Source organism: Lycorma delicatula, chromosome 5, assembly GCF_047948215.1.
Source record: "Lycorma delicatula isolate Av1 chromosome 5, ASM4794821v1, whole genome shotgun sequence".
NCBI classification, from domain to species: Eukaryota; Metazoa; Arthropoda; class Insecta; order Hemiptera; family Fulgoridae; genus Lycorma; species Lycorma delicatula.
The window spans coordinates 45,089,973-45,107,379 of record NC_134459.1 but is presented as its reverse complement, the minus strand read 5'-3'; the positions used below and the strand labels follow the sequence as shown (position 1 = coordinate 45,107,379).

At 31.6% G+C, this 17,407-nt stretch overlaps 1 protein-coding gene across 2 annotated transcripts in view; it reads right to left on the bottom strand.

The window, feature by feature from the left end:
- The window catches only part of orb2 (cytoplasmic polyadenylation element-binding protein orb2), a 382,665-nt gene that overhangs the window by 307,887 nt on the left and 57,371 nt on the right, over positions 1–17,407 (bottom strand). The gene's annotated exons all lie outside the window — the stretch shown is intronic.

The following is a 17,407-nucleotide window of genomic DNA, read 5'->3' as shown; positions in this document are numbered from 1 at the left end:
ACGTAAGCCGGTAGTGTATGGAACAGCGCTTAGTCCGCTCTCGCTGTTAGGTAAGCTCTAGGAGCTATTTAGGACACTGGTCGCTAAACTGTTTCGAGGCTCAGTAGCCGTTTGTGGCACAGACATTCAGTTTTATGCTTTAGGGCGACCGAATATCGCCCTAAAATAAACTTTTTAAGGTGGTGACGAGAGAAACGCCAAGCAAACAAATTAGTGGGCGTGTATATACTCAATCTCAATGGTTCCTGATCGCCACGCATTCAGTTATATAATAACAAGCATGATATGTGCGTAAGGAATAATTAACGATAATACGAAAAAGAAACGTAGAAAACTGTTCGTGTTCAAATTCGCCAAAAATTGCGGGAAAGGTTACGAATGAGAGAGGGCGCTCTCTCTATTTTTGAATAGCGTTCTTACATACGATGAAATGTATTGCATCACTATACACCATACTGTATTGGCCAAGCGTAAAGGGGGAAGTAGATCCAATGAAGGCGAAAATGCGTTTATCTGTGTCTGCGGATAAGGTGCCACACCACAGTATCTTATAAAGAACTAAAAAAAAAGGAGAATTATGTATATTATTATTTTTTTATTTTTTCATCAAATAAAGGTAATAAATTCCGCGTATTAAAATGAATGGTTAGCTACGGTCAAAGAAACCTATCGGTTTAATTCACACAACAATGCTAAATAATACACAGCCTAAGTATTAAAAAAAACCCGATTTAAATAAGGTGCACTAAACTCAAACCCGACTCAGAACCATATAGCTACTATCTGCTATGATCATTCGAGGAGGCGTTGGGAGGTCAACGATTTGAATGTAATGAAGTGGAACACCGCATGAAATTGGCTTCGAACACGCCCTGCTGACTTTTACAAAACTGGAATTTAAAAAAAAATCTATTCAGTGACAAAAATGTTTAAAGTTAGTGGAAATTACGTAGAAAATTAATATTTCAAGCATTTAAACCTATTTATATTATTTGAATAAATTATAGTACTATACAATAAAAAAATGACTGAATTTTTTGTTTCCTTCATATCGTTCGGTTTTAGTTATAATATGTACAAGTCAATATTTCAGTCAGCTGTTTTTCCCTTGAAAATCACACCAGATCTCATTCGAGATGAAAAGCAGGGTAAAAATTTTTTAATTCTTCCATGTGCTAAGGAAACTCTTTTGTCAATCTACAGAATAAAACCAGAAGAAGATAATGTTACAACTGTGAAATATTTTGAAACTAGTTTATATGAAAATGCATCTTATTCACAAGCAGGTTTCCAGAATTAATTTCAATCATTGTTGCTGAAAAAAAAAAAACAAAAAAAAAATATGCAACAATTTTTGTATATCACTAATAATAATTCAATAACTTATAACTTCTGTGCTAATATAATTATACTTATATTTATGTGAAGATATAATTTATAAACCATATTACGATCATAATTTTTTTTTTACAACCAGAAAAAGAATGTATGACCTAGAATTGAATAAAACGGGTGAGACCACACCTTTTAATAATAGTGTCAATTCACCGAGAAGTTTACTCCCGGATTTAGAAATAATTTCTCTGAGGGGTTTAACAAATATAATTAAATATAAATTTAACATAGTCTAAAAAATGTTAAACATATCTACACCTGATATCAGGAGGACTACATTAAATGTCAAGATCGTATACTAATATAGTATGAACGAGGGACAAGCCCATCAGACAAGGTGTGGCAATTTTAATGATTAAATTCGACTATTTTGTTCAGAAGTTGGCACATGAATCTACTTATTGAATTAATAATTATATTTATGAAATGCTGAAATCTAAAATTATTGAAGAAAGACCCTCTGATATCTCCGGATTTTCCTAACCTCAAATCTATCATATATGTTCATTCATAACACTGGTCTACAAAATAGAAACAAATTTCGGAACAGAAACACAAATAAGTGAATTTTAACCTATTTTTTGCACCGAATTTGAAAATTAAGCCAGTTTTTCTCCATCACCTTTACTTTTTTGTTATACACTCTTCAGAATTGCTAAATGATAGGAAATTTTGAAAGTAAGCATGTTTATAGGTATAATAAATTTTGTAATTTATTATATTTAATTTCAATAATCGTGTTTTATTATATTTATTTATATTTTAAACCCGCCGGATTAGTTAGTGGTTAAACTCACCATCGCAAAATCAGCTGATTTCAAAGTCGAGAAATCTAAGGTTCAAGTCCTTGTAAAGGGCAGTTGCTTTTAAATCGGTTTTAATACTAGACTAAGGATATCGTTGTTCTTTGATGGTTGGATTTCAATGAACCACACTGGGAACCCACCCGAGCCTGCAAGCCTGCAAGGAAATTTCAATAAAGTAGAACCGCCAAGGGTCAAACACAAATGTGGTAAAAATTTATATTATGCTTAAAAAACCTCCTTGTAGAATACAGCTTTAACAGATAAAACTTACCTAAAACCGGAGATGGCAAAGAAATATAAAATACTTCATTTTGTGTGCAGTAGCGTCCTCTCTTTGTGGAAACCAACAATAGTCGCTCGTCATCGATTCGTTCCATCTGGCTAGGTAACGCTGCTCCATTTGCAATATATCTTGGTAGAAGAGTTCTTCCCTGCTGATCACTCTCAACAGCCAAATTTGGCGGGAAAAGTCATAATAGGAACTCAACAAAAAAAAATTTTAAATGACATTCGACAGCCTAATATTTTCTGCTTTATTATTTCCAAGTAAACCGTGGACTACATCCTTAAACAACTTCCGTGCCACTAGCTCTATGTTATTCAACGTTTTGTCAAATTTCCATCATCGAGTAATTTTCTCATATCAGGTCCGACGAATATTCCTGCTTTTAATCTGGCATCGTTTAACTTGGTAAACACATGTATTAAATATTTAAATCCTTCTTCCTTCTTTATTCAGTGCTTTGACAAAATTCTTCATCGACCCTAATTTTATATGTAAAGGTGGCAAAAACTTGCTGAGGGTTGACTAAAGGAACATATTTAATATTTTTTTGTCAAGGAGTGAAAACGTCTCTTTTTGTCCACTCTTTAATCCAAAATGTTCACTTGTTGCACGACTGTTCCACAAAGGTATGAAACAGCAGTATTTTGTATAGCCACCTTACAGACCAAGACGAACCGATAACTTTGAGGTAATCACAGAAACTCCATAAGTTAGCGTCATAATCGAATGCTTTCAAAATTAATATCGTGCTTTCATATGTTTCTTTCATTCCAACAGAACGCACAAGTACAGAAGGATTCTTGTTTCATTATGCAGTAGCAGTGCTTTTTAACTGCTTTTGCCGAATCTATTTGACATTTTTATTATACATTACATACGCCATAACAGGGATCTTTAAACAAAATTAACTCAAAAACGTGCCGTGATAGAACATTTTTTACTACATTTTCTGTTTCAACACAAAAAATTCTTTATAAAACTCTAACCAATGTAACTGTTCCGAAAATGTTGTAGACCAGTAATAATTATTCCAATAAAAATTCGTATCCTTTTAACTACGAATATTTTATACTACTAACAATCGATCTTAATTCAGTTCAAGGGATGGATTTTAACCATCTAACAGTTATTATATGGATAAAGTCGTCGCTTATACTTTACAAGTAGGAGTAACATTGTTGAACTCGTGGATTGAACTCCAGTTAATGATAAGTAATATTTTTGTAGCCATAAACAGAAAATTTTGCTTTATTAGATTTTCCACGAGATAATCAATTTATTTCGTTTCAACAATATGAAACCGTACTGTTTTGCTTTGAAATGTCTTATGTCTTTACGATTAAGCATTAATTACGCCTACATATATTTCCGTCTAAAGCATCGATTCTCAAGCTTTTTTGCCCACTGTCCACATTGAGAATCAAAAATTTTTTTAGCCCTCAAAATTTTTAAACTTACCATAAATGAGAGCAATTTCTCACCGATTTTTTTTTTAATTTGATGATTTTTGAAATCTGAAGTATACCGTCAAAAAGTAGACTATTCAAGCTTTAATGGTTTTTGTTTATTTGTCTCTCTAAGCCTCTTGGTTGCAAAGTTAAAGTAATTTGAATACAATCATTTTGTATCATAAAATATAGGTGTCCCTTTAAATTTTTTGTACTAGTGTGGTAGGTATTTAATCTTAGTTTTGAGATATCAGGAAAACATAATTTTTGCTTTGTTTTTATTCAACCATCTGAACCTAGACCTAGACCTAGACCGCCTGAACTCCCCCAATTTTCCGTGGGCCTTCTACCGTCCCCCTCCCCTGAGAGCCTCCAGCACCCACAATATGTAACGATCAGAAGAAAAAAAAAATTATTTACTTTATGGCTGCGAGACTAGAAACATTCTCTTTAAAAAGTTTTATTTTTTTATTTTTTAGCTCTGGGAACACTGTTAAGTATTACTTTTTGTAGCGAGTGAAAATGGCATGTCTGACCGGGATTCGAACCCGAGAACTCCATATGAAAGACCAAGATGGTACCAATCGCACCAAGGAGGCCGACTCTCTTAAAACTTCAATTATTTCACGGTAAATGAAATAGTTCTTTTAAATTAAATTATTGAAAATTCATTTCTGTACCGAAAAGAAAATGCTGAAAAATAAAAACTTGTTAGACCAAAAAAAAACCTATTATTCAACAAAAATTATTTCATCATTATTTTTATCAGTACCAAACAAATACGGCCCAAGTGATTTTAAACTGAACGTACAAGATTAATTTTGTGGCATAATACTAATTAGTTGTAAATAGTTTGTTACGTTTTAACTTAAACTCTATCGTATTATATAAAGTGGAAGAGTTTTTGTTTGTTCGGGATAAACAAAAAAACTACTCGATCAATCACAACCAAATTTTTAGCCACGTTTCTTGGTATAACCGAGAACGTTTTTATTCATAATTCATCTCAAAATATGTCGAAGAACCAACCGATCGATTGCTTTGAAATTTTCAGGATACATACGTATGTATATAGCTACTATACACATTATTTTATATATATATATATAGCTACTCTTATTCTGTCTTGTAATTTAATTTCTTTCTCATGTTTCTATAAAGCCTGAATACTTTTTAATTATTATTTATCAGTTTCATTGTCATAATCATAAGGATTACGAACTCAGTGCGGGGGTCCAAGGCGCCGTCCCCCTGCAACACGTGAATGGCGAGCGAAGTAAGTTCTGCGGTCCTGGTGTAGGCGCCGTGGCGCCCCTGAGCTGGCTTCGGGGTTCGCCTGGGTCGACCTGGGCCTGAGGGTCCAGGTTCTGACTGGCCCGTCTAGCTAGTATTTAGATATAGGTCGACTTAGTCTTGTAAAAAAATTGGTTTATTGTTATAATAAACTAGCTTAACTTTCATAGTTTCCGCCAAAATATGGACAATAAAATTTGTAGGAAATATTTCAGGTATTCTGAACGCAATCTTTTGAAAACAAAAAAAATAAAAAAATTTGCATATTTTCAATATTCAAAAACGGATTTTGGCAAATAATTTGAAAATATAAATTAACAGAAATTCTTTGTAGTTCCCAAAAATTACTTCTTATAATGGTTTAAGGAATAATGAAGTATTTTTGAAATTAAATTAAAATATTTACGTACTTTTGTAATTTTTGTACTGATTGTCACTCGTAATGGATTTATATATTTTAATTTTTTTAATGCGTGTATTTTTTATAAGATTAGGGATAGTGTTGATTACATTTAACGTTTAGTTTAATTAAAAAGTAATTTAATTTTTCAATTAAAAACATTTAATTATAAATTTAAATTGCAGCAGGATATTAACTTACTTATTAAATTACAACTTATATATACATATAATTTTAACGAACAACATTCATGAACGCAATAATTTTCATTTAAACACAATTCGCAAGAACGGTAAATTCTATAATTAATCAAACAGCATAACGTATGTAAAGACAGAAACTTAATTAATTATTTTATAATATAATTTTAATATATAATTATATTTTAATATATGTATATGTATATATATATATAAAATTTTAATGTTTATAAGAAAAATAATATGCCAAAAACTCAAAACTTTCCGTGGACCATCAATACATTGTATTGATAAATAGTTATTCAGGACAAACACGGACTTTGTTAACTAAATCTGTGGTTCACTCACCTTTTCCTGTTTGTAATAGTTTCGCTCCTATGAATCGAAGGAATGTTTCTGCATTGTATTTTCCGTATTTACAAAATAAATGAATATAAAAAACCAGTTTTAAAAGGGCAAAATACGTAATAACTCAATGCTCTAATTATAGCAAAACATCTAATTTTGAGAACATCTTATTTAACCAAATTTTCAGTAATACTTTTAAAATATCCTATATCTTATTCATTAATTTTATTGAATATCCGGAAATAAAATTTCACATTTAATGAGGAAAGAGGAAATTTTTATAATTTTTACTACATTAAACGTTACGGGAAAAAGCTGACAATACAGTAGTAGGAATTTCCCGTCACTCGGCTTTTTTTTTTTCATATGCACGGCTTACACACACACACACAATTTAATTAAAAATATTTATAACTTTATTTAAATATAATATTGTTTCATTTATTTAATTCAAGGATTCTAAGTAAAGCGCGCGCGCATGCCGTATTTAATTCGCGCGTGTGTGGCGGTATTAGCGGCCACTTTAAATACTTTGTTACAGTTTACTTTATTATTAATTTGCTCAATTAAGCATGAAGCTTGTGCGTGGAATATGGAAATGGATTTTTGTAGCGTATGAAAAAAGTCATGGCTGACCGAGATTCGAACCCAGGACCTCCGGATGAAAAGCCGAGAGGCTACCACTCCGCCACGGAGATCTTTTACAGTTGTCAAGTCTTTTTTTAATCACCCAGTATATTATATAAATATATATATATATATATGGATAAATTTGGGGTAGATCCAGAATGTAATTTCAGATGGCCGACATTTAAAACAAAAAGAACTTCATTTGTTGGTAAGTTTTCTGTTCTGATAAATAAATGCAATATTTAACAACAAAATATTAACGATTACGATATAAAAACTGGAATTTAACTAAAAATAAATCAAGTGAAACAATAAATTTTATTTAAAATAAACATTAAAAATACAATAGTTGTCTGGGAGCAGAAGTTTCCTCCCTACACCCCTTCATGATTCTATCAGAACGGTAAACCTATTTTGAAAAACAGATGTATTTGATTATATTGTTATCAGATACAACAGACAGTTTTAAAACTTTAGACAATTAAAAAAAATTTACATTAACATGAATTTTTTTACCGCTAACACATGTTAAAATCACATTTAATAAATTAATTACCGAATAAATTATGTATTTTTTTCCTGATGCCGTAATCAACACTGCTAAAGCATTCATTATATTGGTTAATAATTTAACACAATAGGATTCAATAACAATATATCTCATCCAGTTGTAACATCGCTAACATTATAATAAATATTTAAAACACATTTTTACAAGAATTAAATATACATTTTTTTACAATTGGATTTAAATAAATTATTACAAACTGATCAAAAACATTTCATCGTAAAAATCATTAGCTTCATTTTAGGCATGTATAATTAATATTTTTATTATATATATACATATCTAAACAAATTTCGAAATAATTGCGTTTCATAAAATAACTATTCAAATAAGTCGATTACTCCCATTTTTTGTAACTTAGATCAGCTGATGCCAGAATGTCAGTATCAATTTTAATTTAACTTGGATAAATAAGTGGTATAGATCGTTATCCGTGTAAAATTTATAAAATCGTTTAAAAACACAATTTTTTTTCTCTGAACATCTTACGAAAGTTCTGTTCTCTGATCAAATAGTGAATTTTTTGTATTTTACTCGCTAATAAAAAAATAACATTTTAGACAACATCCGTCAGAAAGATTTTTTATAACTCGGGAAGTAATAGATAAATCTTATATGATTAATCGACAATTAATTAATCTTAATTAAAAAAGTAATTATTTTCTACAATTATTTATTTATTTAACGGCTTTGATATTTATTTATAAAACAACACGCTGACGGCCAATAATGGTAATTAATATATGATAATAAATTTTATAGGTGTGAAAAAATACAATGCTTGATCGACTGAAACCTGGATTGCTAATTTTTAAGACAAAATTGTGGTTGGTAGCATAAGTGTGATTCTAAATGTAGACTAATGTTCAGTGACAATATTTTTAACTATTAGTATGTTAAAAATAGATACACCGAGTGTTTAAAAATGAATATCGGGGTTTTAACCTATGTAATATTTCTCAAGTTTCACTTGATTGATTAATTACACATTAAAGGAACTGAAAAAGTTTTAGCTGTGCGCAGGCTCATAAACCGTTTCCTGTAACTTCCGCTTGAAAGCGCTAGTACCAAAGATGCCACACCCCCAAACAGAAAGCGTCCTGTGTTTGGCAGTTTGCAAAGTTTGAATCTGTAATTACCGTTCGTGTGTTCGTCTTTCTTCACTTTTATTTGTTCTTTTACAGGCTGGACATTAATTAAAGTACAGTGTTTTAAAATGATTATCGGGGTTACAAAGCGGTGTAATATTTCTTAACTTTCATGAACATTGATTAATTATACGTGAAATGAAAGAGCAACTAAAACAGGTTTAGCTGTGCAATAGTACTAAAGTCCACAGATTATGGTTTGCAAACTAGCTTCGGAAATGAAATGACGCACCGTGACGATGAAGACTTTATCGTGTCGTACTCAGTGACGAATCAACATTTTACGATAATGGAAAAGTAAACACTCACAATGTGCGTATCTGGGGATCAGAAAATCCTCACTTAATATTGCAGTGTAAACGAGATTCCTGTGAACGAGGCTCCCCAAAAGTGAATGTTTTTTTGTGGCGTATCCCGACGGCAAGTTTACGGGACGTACTTTTTCGCAGAAGCAAGTGTGGAGGGAATCTTGATATGCGTATGGCTCTTTCCTCAACTGCAATACGAACTACAGAACTTTATTTGGCAAAAAGATGGTGAGCTTCTCTGGCATAACGTTGTGCGTGAACTTTAATGAAATTCTCCCCGACTGCTGGATCGGTAGCCGAGGGCCAGATGCCAGGGCTTGTTTGCCTAGGCCTCCATGTTTGCCCTATCTGATCCCGAGCAATTTTTTTTCTTTGGGGGGTTTATAAAGGAATAAGTGTATGTGCCACCTTTACCCGATTTGAGGCACAGGGTTGAAGCAGCTGTCGCATCAATTACTCCAGAATTGCTGATTAAGGTATGGGGACTCTCCTGTCAACTGGATATGTGTCGTGTGACGAATGATACTCACATTAAACACTTACAGGACAAATAATGCTTTTTTTTCAGTTTATCCTCCGGAACCACCGTCAGACATTACTTCAGAGAATGAATGAGAATGATATATATGAGTGTAAATTAAGTGTAGTCTTCTTGTACAGTCTCAGGTCGACCATTTTTGAGATATGTGGTTAATGAAAACCCAATCACCAAAGAACACAGGTGTCCACGATCCACTAATAAAATCCACATAAAAAGCAACTGTCTTTACTAGAATTTGAACCATAGAACTCTCGACTTCGAAATCAGCTGATTTGCGATGACGAATTTAACCACTAGACCAATCCGGTGGGTAAACACTATACAAATTGAATGCCCAAAACACCACACGAGACTACATCAACTGTTAAAATTAAGAAACTGTCTTTAATACTAATTTGTGAGTGTATTACTGAGACTCGGTCTGAAATACCGGATGATTTGATTAAAATATCATTCAGAAATGTGTTATGTGTCAAATGCACTAAATGGAAGTGAGGAGGATTATTTATGGTTACGTAATTGCACAGATAATTATAATTTTACGGATGACGTAAACTCGTGTACTGATGACAGGAATTAAGTTAAATACCCACTACAATTTCTATCCGTTTAATTAAATATCCTACGCAAGAACTACCACATGAAAATAAACAAGAACAAAACGAGAGTAATGAAATGTAGTATAAATAATTTAGATGGACCACTGAATACAAAAATAGGATGAGAAAAGATTATGGAGGTAGAAGAATTTTGTTATTTGGGAAGTAGAATTACTAACGATGGACAAAGCAAGAGCGATATGAAAATTCCGAATATCACAAGCGAAACGAGGTTTCAGTCAGAAATATAATTTGCTTACAACAAAAATTAATTAAACATCAGTAAAACAGTTTTGAAAGTATATTTTTGGAGCGTAACTTTATATGGAAGTGAAACTTGGACGATCGAAGTACCTGAGAAGAAAAGATTAGAAGATTTTGAAATGCGGTGCGATAGGAGAATGTTAAAAAATAGATGGATGGAAAAGTCAAATGAAGAGGTATTACGGCAAATTATTGAAGAAAAACCTTTAGAAAAATATACTGGGTGTTTCATAATGTTCTTCGGAGTTTCGAAAATAAATTAACAAAAAACCATTTCACTCACATGAATAAAACAAGTACTGTACGAAAGAGTACTTCAAATAGTTTTTTCCACGTATACTAGGCAGTTAGTAAACAATTTGCTCACTAGGCGTCGATAGTAGAGAAAATGGCTGCTACGAGAAGGGAGAAGTCGTATTGTGTGTTAGAATTTCACTTGTCAAAGTCAGTAATTTTTGTGCAACGTGGGTTTTGGTTGAAATTTCATAAGGAGACACCAAGTGACAATTCAATTCGTTGCACGGTATAAACAATTCAATGATACTGGTTGCTTGTGCAAGCGAAAATCAACTGCTCGTCCATCAACCTCAGAAGTCAATGTCGAACGTGTGCGTGCAAGTTTCATTCGCAGCCCGTCAAAATCGACTGCGGCTGCAGGCAGAGAATTAGGATTCCGAAAACAACAGTGTGAAGAGTTCTCCGTAAACGTTTATTATGCAAACCGTACCGTCTTCAATTAATCCAGCGTCTTTCTGATGGAGATAAAACACGTAGGCTTGATTTTTGTTTACAGTCACAGGAAAAGATGTTGTTAGATGAAGGTTTTCTAAACAAGATAATTTTCAGCGATGAAGCTACTCTCCATATTAGCGGCAAAGTAAACCGTCATAACGTGCGAGTTTGGAGAACTGAAAACCCACACGGTTACGTGGAAGGCATTCGGGATTCTCCGAAAGTAAACGTTTTTTGTGCGATCTCTCGTGAGGCAGTGCATGGGCCGTTCTTTTTTATGGAAACGATAGTAACCGGCATGCTATACCTGGATATGTTACAATTATGGCTTGTGCCTCAGCTACTCACTTTCCAACAAGATGGTTGTGCTGCCCGTTTTCATAACGAGGTTCGACAGAACCTTAACACAACATTACCTCGGCGCTGGATAGAACGTGCGTCTGAAGAAGACCAACATATTATGCTGTGGCCACCAAGATTACCAGACCTCATGCCATGTGATTTCTTTCTCTGGGGTTACTTGAAAGATAAGGTGTTTATCCCACCGATGCCGCACGATATCGCTGAGCTAAAGGATAGCATAATCAATGCGATCAACTCTATCGAAAATGATATGTTAGAACGAGTTTGGCAAGAGCTAGATTTCCATGTTGATGTGTGCCGTGTCACCAGAGGAGCTAATGAACATTTACAGATTTAAAAAAAAACTGTTAGAGTTCCTGCATCACCTCGTACAACTTTCATTTCGGTAAGCGAAATACTTTTTTTCTATTGAATTTTTGTAACTCCTAAGAACATTATGAAACGCCCTGTACTAAAAAGAAGAGACAAACTTATAGGCCACATATTAAGGCATCTTGGAATAGTTGCTTTAATATTGGGTGGACATGTAGATGGAAAAAATTGTACAGGTAATCAACGTTTAGAATACGTAAAATAAATTGTTAGGGATCTAGGATGTAGGGGGGTACACCGAAATGAAACGACTGGCACTAGATAGGGGATCTTGGAGAGCTGTATCAAACCAGTCAAGCAACTGAAAAAAAAAGATTCTTTAAATCTTCTGTAGTAGTTTTAATTTAAAAAAAGATGGAAAAAGTAACAATTTTTTTTCTTTTTTCAATTTTCCAAACTACCTGGGCGAGACACACGGGTTCAATTCTTCTTCAAAAAGTTTATGAACGACTACGTTTATGTTACTTCTTCAAGAAGTTTTGTTTATAGATTCTAGCAAATGAGACTTACATAATTACTTACTTAAGTCGGAGTGTTACGTTAGTGTTTGCAACACTTGTTTAGCCACTTTCAATATTTCGTTTATCAGAGTTTACAATAGAATCTCAACCCTAAAACTAAGAAGCGTAACAAAGCACATAATTATTAATATATAAACGAGTATATATATATATATATATATATATATATATATATATATATATATATGTAAAACATATTTACTAAATATATGGTTTTAGTTCAACACTGCTACGAGAAAAAAGGTTAACTCGATAAAAGGATTACGTTGTCTAAATTAAAACGAATCGGTATTCAGAACCTTAATTAAATCCAAACGACAAAAGTATATTCCAAATATAGATATTTAAATTCTCTTAAAATTACAGTTTTAATTAAATATGAATTAAGCATCCAGTAACAAACAATGCCTAAAATAGCTATTGACTAATGACAAAAATAAGATTCTTTTAATTGTTAATTAATTATTAAAGCGTTCATAAAAAAACTTTTTGGCATGTATTAATTTATTTGAACGTCCTTTCAAAAATTAACGATAATGATGAAAATTAACCAGAACTCCTTTATTAGCAATAACGGTGTCAAGTATAGGTTAATCAGTAATGTTTCAGCGGCGTTCTTAACACAGTAATATGCAGGTGGGGTTCCATTACTAATATGACTACTTCTCTACAATACATATTAAGTATATTTATAGTATTGAAAACAGGCGTGGTTGTTTGAATTACTGGTTTCACTTTCCTTGAACCTGACTGTACGCCGCGTATAATAATCGAATACTAAATACGTATAATATATACAAAACATAGAGGTAGATCTTATATATCATATATAAATATATTCACTCAACACAACACAAACAAGTACTTAATTGTAACACTACGATACACACCCCCGCCCATGCCTCAGGTATTGATCTAACCCAGTTATAATAAATCAATAAACTACATATATTAAAGAATTCCAAATTTAAATAACAGTTGTTATTCTATACAATACAAACATTATTAATTGTATGAAGATTTGTATTTAATTTTAACAAAATACTAATAATAATGCACAATACATTCGGAGACATTACTTCATTTATTTCATAACGTTTAATACCTCTCTCGCACTCTCACTCACTCTCTCTCTCTCTCTCTCTCTCTATATATATATATATATATATATATATATATATATATATATATATATATTAAAAATATTTAAAATATTTAAAATCTGTAATTTTACATTTTCTAAAAATTGTATGCATTTATAAAATCCTTGAACCCATTTCAAACAATTTCATTTAAAAATATGCGTTTCATTTTAATATATGCGGCTTTATACTAAATAATTTTTAACTAATAAACCAAACTGAATAAAATTTTAAACTGGAGACAATAATTCTCAAAGACGAAATTTTGCAAAAAATTATTAGTTTTATGAAACGAACCAAATTTATACCGTATCGTATTTTTTACCTACAACAAAACTACGCGTAGTAGCTAACCTACCGCATGGTAATAAACACATAGCGTTATTGCTGCTGTTATAATTCGTTTCTAGTAGAAAGTATTGCGTATGATTCTTCCAGAGTCCAGAAGTTAAACCCACCGGGTTGGTCTAGTGGTGAACGCGTCTTCCCAAATCAACTGATTTGGAAGTCGAGAGTTACAGCGTTCAAGTCCTAGTAAAGCCAGTTATTTTTACACGGATTTGAATACAAGATCGTGGATACCGGTGTTCTTTGGTAGTTGGGTTTCAATTAACCACACATCTCAGGAATGGTCGAACTGAGAATGTACAAGACTATACTTCATTTACACTCATACATATAATCTTCATTCATTCTCTGAAGTATTATCTGAACGGTAGTTACCGGAGGCTAAAAAGGAAAAAGAAAAAAAGAAAAAGAGTCCAGAAGTTAGTTACCTGGAATATTATTAAAAAAAAAGTAATTTTCTATAATCAAAATTTAAATAGCCTTATCTATTTATTATTCATATCATTGTTATACATTTCTGTATTTTTCACATAGTACGGGATTATTAAGGTGTGGTCTTTTATTGTATGTAAGTAATAAATATATATATATATATGTGTATATTTACATTACAGGGCCGCTTTAAGAGAGCCTAGTATTCACTAGGTCGCGGCTCCCTTAAAGCGGCCCTTGGTCCTCCACCCTAGCAGTAACCAGTGTATCCCCGCAGTGTTCGTGGTTGTAAGAATAATAATTATAAAGAATAATAATAGTATTCAGGCTTTATAGAAACCTGAAAAAGAAACTAAATTACAAAAGATAGAATAATAACTATGGTAACTAAAGTACACACACCTTTGACAAGGAAAAACTTCACAACTTATTTCTGTTGCCATGATGACAAAAATATAATAATGAAGTAAAAGGATTAATCTTCTTTTTTTTTAATGAATATTTTTAATTCACAACTTCATTTCCAAAGGAGCTAGGGCCTCTATTTATAACTTAAAACCTTCTCTTGGATAAGAAGAATGTATCCTGCAAATTTGAAAGCAATCGGTCGGTTTGCAGAACATTTAACGAGATATTAAAGCATTTAAAAAGCTATGAAAATTAAGAGCCTAAGCAATTTTTAAAAAAATGGAGAAAGCAAACGCAATATTTTATTAAAAAAATACTAGAAACATTAAGGCTATATCTAATATATAATTTATATCTAATTTAAATTATATCTATATAATTTCTTTGCTATATCACTACCACAATGTAACGGAAGTCGCAGTGCCTTAATGTTTCTAGTATTTTTTTAATAAAATTCCGTTACATTGTGGTAATGAAGACCCACAGCTATTCTAAATGGTTTTGTTAACTATACATTTTAAATGAAGACTTTTAAAACAGATTTATAAAGAATGTAATGTGTGTAGTTACAGAAACGTATTAGAAAAAGTATGCGAAACTGTGCTGTAAGGTAAATAATAACTTGTCTCGCATCAGTTAATTAGGTAACAAAACGATGTTTATATAAAGAAAGAATCTTTAAAATAAATATAAATAATTAAAGAGGAGCTGTTATTAAGCGATTCAAACCAGTAAAATAGTAATTATACTTTAAAGAAATTAATAGTCTGCAGAAAAAATAAATTTTGCAATACATTTGTTCAGTTTGGAATTAAATGAAAATTTCGCAACACACGCAAATTTTATTAAAAATCAAAATAAATACTAGGTCGCTAGAGGAATATTAAATGTCGAATGGTAGAAACATAACTTTTTTAATATTAATCTACCTTACTGGTAGATTTTAAAGAAAACATTTTTTTTTTCAATTAATTATAGTAGACTAAATCATATTAAGCATTTAATTGAATGTTGATATAAAACAATTAAATAAACTTTATACAAAAACCCTAAATAATATCACCAGAAATAAAAAAACAAAGTGATTTTAATACCAACAGCAGAATGATTCAATAACCATTTTAATAAAAAAAAACATATTTTTTTAAAGAACACTACTTTCTACAAAAAAAACCTCTGTAAATTATCCCTCACTTAAAACAGCTACTTCCCACTTCACCTAGCAACCAGCAATCGGCTCATTCCAACTTCTCATTTCCTGTTATTTAATCGGCAATTTCCCACTTCAAGCTGAGTTTTCCTAAATGACATATCATTAAGCTTTCAGAAGTAAAACGTTGAGTTTTTTTATAGTAACATTAAAGTGAGTTATTACAATTGTTAAAATGTACTTTTTTACTGTACGAAATCATCTATCTAAAAAACTGTTTAAAATTTTAACTACAATAGAAAGGAGAAAGTTTTTTTAGTTAAATCATCTGCTAACATACTTCGAAGTAGTTTGTTCTCTGAAACACTCACGAACGAGCGATCAATACAAAATGAATTGAATATACGTACACTTTAAGTAATGTATAAAGGAAAAATTACATACGATCTAAACGAAAAAAAGGAAAACTATCACAAATAAGGCGTATTGGTTGAGGTCAGACTATATGCTGACTGAGTGTATATATATTATATATAATGCATGGGTGGAAGAGATGAAAGACTTTTATTCTGAACGTCTTTCTTGGATATTTAAAGAGAGCAATGTCGTACTGGTTAAAAAAAAAATCTATCGATTTCTTCAGACTTGTGACAAGATCAGTAACGTTAAACCATCTAACGCAGATACCTACTATAAATTCCGGAAAGCATATTTCGTAAATCGCTAAGCTATATTGATTTCAAATGGAAGAAAACTTTTGTTGGCAGATATGTTCCAAAGAGCATTATGAAGGACAATTTCAAAGGTATTTTCTTTCATTTTTATTCGTCTAAAGAGGTCGAGCCTTTAAAGTCCGGCTTTATAAACTCCTTACTTTTATCTATTTATTTAATCCCATAAATTGCTTTTATATTTGGGATTTAATTTTCTGTCAATAAGTATTGTAAGAGTTTTCACTTAAATTAAAAAATATAGATTTTTTTAAAATAAAAAACTGAGAGTAACAGTTAAACTTTTTCGTGATGGACGGAAAAATATAATGTTATTAAAAAAATGACTTGCCTATAACACGCGATACGATCTGACAATTTGCGCGGTCTTAAATTCGCAAAACCACATGCAAAACAATTTGGAAAAAAATATTGGTAACAATCGCTAAATGTTATTCACTTTCTTTTACTATTATAATAAATAAAAAAATAAATTATATTTTAATAAACTATCCGTATAATTTAAATTCTAGCATACAAGTCGACCCATATTATGTTAATTACATTTTTGGTTTCTGAATCTCGACTTATAGGCCAAAATTTATGTAACTTATATTTATGTTAGGTTCCATATCCTGATATAACTCCCAAAATTTGTAAAGACATTTTTAATATACCAAGCATCCCATGCCAGGGTTACCAGGTGAATTGCTTCTCCGTTGCTTTCTTCATCGAGCCGAACATACTATCATAAATCGGCACGCCAAGTCCACCAAAAAATAGGAAATGATAAACTCTATAAATATAGCATGTTTATTATACGTGCTGCATAAAGAGCATCATTACTCCCAGAGAAAGAAACTCAAACTAATTAATCTTCTACCTCAGATTCTTTACTAGCGTAATAGTCTTAAGAAAGAAACAAAAAACTTACGTAAAGCAATAAACGAACCTCTTTGCTCGAAACAACGCGATATATACTTTATAGAAATACA